The sequence below is a fragment of the Periplaneta americana genome, chromosome 11 (genome assembly GCF_040183065.1).
Source record: "Periplaneta americana isolate PAMFEO1 chromosome 11, P.americana_PAMFEO1_priV1, whole genome shotgun sequence".
Lineage (NCBI taxonomy): Eukaryota > Metazoa > Arthropoda > Insecta > Blattodea > Blattidae > Periplaneta > Periplaneta americana.
The window spans coordinates 95,664,557-95,672,820 of NC_091127.1; the positions used below are offsets into that span (position 1 = coordinate 95,664,557).

General features: G+C 36.1%; 2 long non-coding RNA genes across 2 annotated transcripts; one reads left to right on the top strand and one right to left on the bottom strand.

Annotated features, from left to right (window-relative positions):
* The first annotated feature begins 1,776 nt into the window (after nucleotides 1-1,776).
* On the top strand, nucleotides 1,777-5,209 carry LOC138709206 (uncharacterized). Its single transcript, XR_011334874.1, has 2 exons — nucleotides 1,777-2,203; nucleotides 2,960-5,209. It is a non-coding gene; the product is annotated as an uncharacterized lncRNA (long non-coding RNA).
* LOC138709205 (uncharacterized) lies at nucleotides 4,571-7,711 on the bottom strand. The gene is made up of 6 exons (XR_011334873.1): nucleotides 6,554-7,711; nucleotides 6,292-6,350; nucleotides 6,076-6,145; nucleotides 5,281-5,342; nucleotides 5,052-5,178; nucleotides 4,571-4,710 (listed from the first exon to the last, which is right to left on the bottom strand). It is a non-coding gene; the product is annotated as an uncharacterized lncRNA (long non-coding RNA).
* Between the last annotated feature and the right edge of the window lie 553 nt (nucleotides 7,712-8,264).

Below are 8,264 nucleotides of genomic sequence, written 5' to 3' on the forward strand. Positions count from 1 at the left end.
TCAATCGTCAACACATTCACTTCTTGCATGATGGCGCTCCTGCACACTTCAGTCGTACGGCTCGCCGGTACTTGGATCGAAGGTTTCCTGATCGATGGATAGGTAGAGGTGGCCCAATTGCTTGGCCTCCACGCTCACCTGATCTGAACCCTCTCGATATCTACTTGTGGAGCCATTTAAAATCATTGGTTTATTCGTCTCCGGTGCCTGATTTGGAATCCCTTCGGAATCGAATTGTGGAATGTTCTGAGGACATACGCAATACTCCTGGAGTTTGGGATCGTGTTCGCAGGTCAATGAGACATCGATGTGAGGTCTGTATTCAAGCAGGAGGTGGAAATTTTGAACATCTTCTGTAATGACAACGACTTGCGGAAAGAAAAACGTTCCGGTGAATTTCAAAGTTGTGAAGGCCATAACTCGGAAATAAAGCATTTCCGGACACATGTAATATTGAACTATTCTGATTGTCTACATGTGGGAAATACATACCTGAAATTATGCCCCGTATTTTTGAAACACCCTGTATAGGCAAAATATCGTAGATCATACGTAGGCAACTGTTATTAGGCTTTGCTTTGATGTTTACACTGCATGTTTTGCCACAAGAAGTTTCGTCGGTATCTTTGTTGCAATATATGCAATAAAGATTACATCTATCCAAAAGGTGTTCTGCAGTTTAGTGAGCTAAGTCTTTTAAGATTGCACTGCAGTTTCGTCATTATCTCTGATTCAATAATGGAAATATAGGTCATACGTGGACAACGAGGAGTCACGGCGCAAAACGTCACATATCCAAAAGATCACAACTTCCAGTAGAACGTATTCTTTTTTCTCTCTTTTTGCATGGAAAGTGGTGTCATCTGTAGCGAAGGTCTCAAAGTAAATTGGGAAATAGGAAAGAAATCAAACTATTACAGTTTCATGTGATGATGGAAGAGTGGAACAGAGAAAGATTCTCTCTGACACCGGGATTTGAACCCGGGTTTTCAGCACTACGTGCTGACGTTATAGCCACTAAGCCACACCGGATTCCCATCCCGATGTTGGATTGAATCCTCTCACTTTAAGTTGGGTTCCCTCTAGTGGCCTACCCTCATGCACTGCGTCATAGATGTATGACATTACAATGTCTACACATGTGCAGAGGTGCACTCGTTATGAGTGACTACATGGCAGGGATCCGACGAAATACCAACCACAAAGTGATTATTTTCATATCATATATTATGGTGTACCGAAGTACATATGATATTCCAGTGCAGAAATTCTGCGTCATCATATGGTGATAGAAGAGTGGAACAGAGAAAAATTCTCTCCGGCACCGGGATTTGAGCCCGGGTTTTCAGCTCTACGTGCTGACGCTCTATGCACTAAGCCACGCCGGATTCCCATCCCGATGTCGGATCGAATCCTCTCAGTTTAAGTTTGGTTCCCTCTAGTGGCCTAACCTAATGCACTGCGTCATAGATGTATGACTGTTGGCACAATGTCCAAACATGTGCAGAGGTGCACTCGTTATGAGTGACTACTGTAAGTGGCAGGGATTCGATGGAATAAGCGCCGTCTTAAATCAAAAAGTGATTATTTTTCGCATATCATATATTACGATGTACCGAAGTACATATGATATTTCGGTGCAGAAATTCTGCGCCATCATATGATGATGGAAGAGTAGAACAGAGATAAATTAACCGTCACTTTGAAGTTAAACATTCTGATACCAACGTTCATATCATCGACGAAGAGAGGAAAACATTAAAAACGAAACTAAGGGCCTGTACTACGACTCTCGGATAAAGTTCTAGTTTAAACTTATCCGGCAGATGGCATATTTATCCGGAAGTTGGGTTGTAATTGCGTACTACGACTTTTGGTTATGTGCAATCTGGAGGCTAAACTTCCAGATTAGCAATCCGGGAGGCAGAGTAGCAGATTGGCGTTATCCGGAGGTTGGAACTGGGTGTTGAAATCAAGATGGCTGCACGTCGTACAGCTGGTGATTTGAAGGATCAATTTAATTTTGATACTGATTCTGATGATAAGTTCTGGAGCAGATACTTCGTTATATCAGAACAGCAAAACGAATTAGGCTGCGTCCAAATAATTTTGAAGAATGGGATGACGAGAAATTTTTTAGACAGTTTCGAATAACGAAACCTACTACATGAAATCAATTATCAACTGAAACAAGACACAGCTCGTAAGTACACAGTTAATAATAAGCTACACTATTTCTGTAGGTATTACATCAATATTTTGTATATAATAGCACTATAATAATTACTTTGAAGTACAGTAACCTGTAATACAGTAGAAGTGAGGTTAGAATGTTGCTTCATGCAGGTGTTCTGTTGCCCTTACAAGGTATATAGGTGATTGATATAATAATATAGGGCAACCTACAATAATAACAATTTCAAAATACTTTTATATAAAAAATAATAACAGTATATAATATATCAAAATCCTTTATATGGTAAACTACCATTTCTTCACAATTGCGTTACCACTTCAAGATACAAATGTATTCACATATTTGGCTTCTAGTCAAGTCATATGTACCATAAACGAAAGAAAAATTGAGTGCCGACACCAATTTCCCAAATAAAGGTGGAAAGTTGCTGTGAAAGTGGAGTGCGGTGGAGAGGTACGGGTAGGCGGGATCGCTCTATCGAGATAGAAGGGTAGGCGGCAGGGAAGGGCAACACATTCATTTCATTACTGTGTTTCCTTACTAATTAAGGGAAAAGACAAGTTTTCATAAGATCGAGTTAGTGACAGGTTAGTATGATTTGCATATATTTACAATTGTCTAAAAAAAAAATGTCAAAACTACATCCAAACCTCTCTCTTACAGGCTATCCTGTAGGAAGTCCTTGCCTTCTTTTGGTAACGCTATTGTAAAGATTTGCCGGTAAAGTTGTAACCAAATCTCATTGTTTATATATTTTTCCAGAAATAATGCCTTACCTCCAATGGACCAACTACTACTGGTATTGAGATTCTATGCCACTGGGAGACAATTGACAACAGTAGGAGATTTTTGTGGGGTTCACGAAGTTACAGCAGGAACTGTTGTCAATCGAGCTAGTGCTGCACTTGCTGCTTGGTTTAATTGAAGTGATGACTTTTAATGCTTCATTGGGAGTAGTTTTATTTGCTCCAGTAATTAAGTGCAAGGCTTATTCCCCCCCCCCCCCCCCCAAGGGATTCTGTCTCTTTTTGATGCTGTTACGAATACTTCTGAATAGTATTTTAATACAGGTTTTATGTATATATTATAGGTCTTGATTAAAGTTTTCCTAGAACTGTTTCATTTTGTGTCTGCTAGTTGTTTAGTCAACTCTCCGAAGATAGATTGGAATACCAATAAGGCATCACTCATGAGACAACTGTCAGGAGATAATGTGTTAGGGTGGCAAGTTCCCTTCTCCTTCCTTGCATATATAGCTCACCAGTAGGAGTAGGCCTAACATATTTCACTAATCAGACTTAAGATATGCTTGCTATATACAGTATTATTATTTAACAAACTGTAACAATTTATTGAATTTTAGACGTGAAAGTTTTTCATTTCCTGAAAGTTTTGGAATTGGCATTTATGTTTTGCAAGGGAGCTGTTTCATTCACGCTAGGCCTAGTGATTCATGTATGCAAACATATTCATATCGTTACTTTTTAAATATATTTTATTGCTTGGATCCCTCACAGTGATGTCTTAACAGGCTAAGATGATTCAAACACAAAGGTTTGATAAATACATTTTAAAAATTATGACCAGGTACACTGTAGGCTATTTAAAACAATAAAAATGCACTGTATATGCAATTCAAATTTATTTTACATAAGCAAAATATGGTAAAACAACATTTTTCAAGAGGCACATTAATTGAAGCGTCGGCTGGAACAACGTTATAAGTTATATTTGGTAAAATTTACAGGAGCTGCAAAAATGTGTATATGCGTACAACTTTGTTCTTATGAGGGTAGCAAACTTTTGAGTGGACAAATTTCACGTACTGCATTGATGGACAGTTGCAAGCCAAGGAGTATAGCAAGGTAACATGACATAGAACATTATTACACAGAAACACACCGAATGAAAATTTTGTAACTTACAACTTTGTTCCAGCTGACGCTTCAATTGTATTCAGGTACTCTGTGAATGTGTACTTAAAACAAGAGAGATGCACTATAGCTGCAATTAAATTTAAAATTTATTTATTTATTTTGTGTGAACAAAACACGACATTTTTCAGGAGACACAATAAGCATAATCATTTATTACATCCACTGTCTCATTATATATGCTATGGTACATATCATATTTACAAATTAATAATATACAGACTAATACATAAGAGTACATAGTAACTGTAATTAAATACAACACAAATACATATACAAATACACAAAACTTGGAAAACTGTGGCAGAGCCAACTTCAGCTATAAGCCCCATTTGTTAGAGATCTGCACAGGCCATAATTCTTAGGCCTGGCCCATCTCGGCCTGATCTGAACCAGACCCGAACCCAACCAGAAACCTTAGATTAGCTAATAATTATCACCTGACTCGAACCTAATCCTGAAGACTAGCAGATAAAGCAGAGGCCAGAGACCACAGGGATCAAGAACAGCTGCAAGAGATTATCACTCCATTAGAAGGATGAGAAGAAGTAATCTCCCAGTCATCCAGGTCAAACAAATCTGGTCAACAAAATTAAACATATTTTTTGTTAAAACATAAAGAATGGGTGATTATTGTAGCATTTACTTTCTGCCACTAATTGAAGATGTCTTTGTAGATAGACCACCCATTAAAGAGGAGGAAAAAGTAAAGTAAAAACTCCAAATCTTACTTTTGATATTCCAAACCCCATCTCTTTGCAAACATGAGGATATGACTTAATTTTATTTCAAATCATTCTATGTTATAATGTTAGCATCCAACTTTCAACTAATGTATTTTTTAAAGAAATCACTGTAATAGTACTGAAGTTCATGAATTTCTAACATCTCAAGTAAAATTAAGTCAACATTAAACTTACAGTTCACAGATGGAGAAAGATTTTTCAATGTGGCTAATGCATTCCTCAGAGGCTTGCTTTTTCTTTCTTTCTTTTTTTTTTAAGCATCCTTGGGGTGTAACTCGATCAGCTATTATCCCATTATCAGCTGAAATATTTAAGAGAGGGATATATGCTTATATTCAGATCTTTCTGAGTTTAGCCTACACTACCTACACTGAATAAACCAGTAATTTCACTTAAAACTTACTTTCATTACACTGTGTAAATACCCGTACAGTGGAAGACCTTCATCTGCTGCACCAGCTGACTCTGTAATATTTTAAGAGTGGAATTAATTCTTAAGATATTTAATTCTGGAGAAAGATGATGTTTTATCATAAATGTGTGGACACTTCAAAGTCAGCAGCTGTAACAGTATTGTATTTTCTAACGTGCTATTAATCCAAACTCATTTTTAACAATAAGAAAGTGAAGCTGCAATAAAAAAGAGAGAGAGAAAACCAAGCAAATAGTTCTATTGTAAATAGAGTGTTGTCAGTTTCTGTTTTACCTTATGAAAAAATATTTTTCAGTTTTTCTGTACACAAGAAATCATTCACAAGTTTCAAAGTGAGAATCCTCACGGTAAAATTGAAATACAACTTAACATAATGTGGCCTAATCTAATTACAAACCCATTACAGAGAAATCTCAAAATAAATTCTTCAGTTTAGTGTACTTTCTATTTTTAGGCCTACATTTATAAATTTCAAATTCCCACTCAAATCCCACATAATATTATAATACAATGATGTTTAGTTTTTATGACATCCATTTCTTGTGACCATTTCATCATTATGTACAATTTATATTTTAACATTTTTTTTAACTTTTGCATCTAATTTATCTACTGCTTGCTGCAGATTTCATATAGTATGTGTGTTAGTTTTATTTTCAACATGTTGGCTGAAAATGTGTTTACATGTTACAGCTATTTCGGATTGGAAAAGTAAGCATTGTACGTAGAATGTGAAAGAACGTTTTGTAGTATAAATCAAATTACCTGGAGATATTGTTGGGATGTCCAGTTTCACTTCAAAAACTAAAGAATTGCACTGTGAACCTGAATGGTACTGTAAATAAAAAAGAAATAATAGTATTATAATGTAATACCGACATTAAATTAAATTTGTATAACAATTTTCAAGAATCTAATATTTTTTTTTATCTCTAAAGCTCATCATCTCTTCTTCTGACTCTTAATTCCTTACACACTAACCTCATTCGTGTTATTAGCTGCACTGGTATCAGTGGAACTTGGTTTAGTTACTACTTCGGCTGTAACAAAAGTAAGTAAATAAATAAATAAATGAGTGAATGAATAAATAAATAAATAAAAAGAATTCAAACTTGTGTTATACAATTTCCTCTGCTTATTATGTAATAATTGTATAAATTAACATATAAGTGAACTTATGCATTGAATATGAATAAAAATCACTGAGAAATCACTCAATTGATAGGAGAATTAAATCACTTACCTTGGCTAAGTTTGGATTTGGTTTTGCTTCAGTTGGAGGGGCTCCAATTGTTTGTAGCCTGCATTGTCTCTCTGCAGCAGCAATTTTCTTTGTGTTCTTTTCCAAGAATTCAAATTTGCTTCTCAGCTGTTTTCAGGTCCTTGTATTTGTGCTGATGTGTTACTATATTCTTCCCATGCTTCATTCTATATTACTAAAAAGGAAGTAAAACTAGGTTAATTCCATATGCAACCTACAACATTAGAAAATATACTGTATTTATCTTTTTCCCTTATCTAAGTTTCTATACCTAAATAAGCAAGAGCTTTTACTGGACGATTGTCAGTACAATATCAAACATATGACTATACTGTACATAGAAACTTTGGAAAAAACTTAATATCTTCTGTTTCTGTGTTATTTTACGAGGTGTTGAATGTGCATTACAGTGAGTGATTATAGTCGAACTGGTAGCAGCAACAGATATTGCATTTTAGTGGAAACGTCTCTCCACCTCATGCTGTTCTTTTAAAAAATAATGTTAGGCCCTATCTGTGATCGAATGGTATTATAGGCCTAATACAAAATATCCGCCCATTTACTAACAGTAAAATACGTAGGCCTAACATGCTGAAATATTGGTAATTTGCTAGGAACAGTGTACCTTGCTGTACTAATGTTGGTTAGAAATCCCAGGCCAAAAACATCATTCATTATTATCAGTATCAGTGAACTTTTCTTTTTAAACGAGTTACTATGCCTTCGACCCATGATTTGAAGCTGTGAGTACACTATTTCTAAAAAAATTACCGAAATAGGCCCTATTCACTAATAATGTAGGCTATACAACAAACTGAAAGCACACGTAATATTAATTACAATACAAAAATAATTGCCACCTACACTTCTTGTGCAGTTACACATGAATAAAACAATGATTATGGAGAAAAACGCACTTTTGCTGGAACCCGCACCCGTCCTCTTTAGGCCTACTAATTAAAACCAAAATACTATCATACTGTAGGAATTATTACTATTCGAAAAGAAACATAACCTTTAAAATCTTACCTTTTGCTTCCATGTAAAGTTTCTTCATACAGTATGTGTAATTTTCTGTTCTTCACTCTGTTATTTTCTTGGCTGGAGTTTCAGCATTATAATAAATAATAACAATAATGCTTACAATAAAACCTCAAAAATAAATAGTACCATATAAACACGGAACATAAACATGAAATACGCGGGGAAAGGTATACCAACGCAATAAATTTCACTACATTTTCAGTAACTTCATTGCCAACGTAATAAAAATGTTACTATATCTTCCGGATAACAATCCTGCAGTTAAAATCCGCTGGTAGTACAGAACAAAATATTTAACTTCCAGATTGCTAAACTGGAGTATACGAATCTGGAGCTTTAACAGGCGATCGTAGTACAGGCCCTAAGGGTGCTATTCATAGACATTTCGCTAGCCCGCGAGTAGTATAGAAAGTGGGGTCACGTGATCGGCTTGTGGGTATGGAGGTCCTGGAGGGGCGTGGCCAAAGGAGGGGTGGGGGAAGGAGGCGTAGCGTTGCTTCGTCATTGGTTGAAACAGAAGTGGGGGAACTCAATTTTGATTGGTGCATGGGGGAGGGTCTTAAATGCGATTGGTTAATGGGGTTGGAAGGGGATTGTGATTAGCGAATGAGGATGGAGACCTCATGTATGTGAATGGTCGTAAACGGTG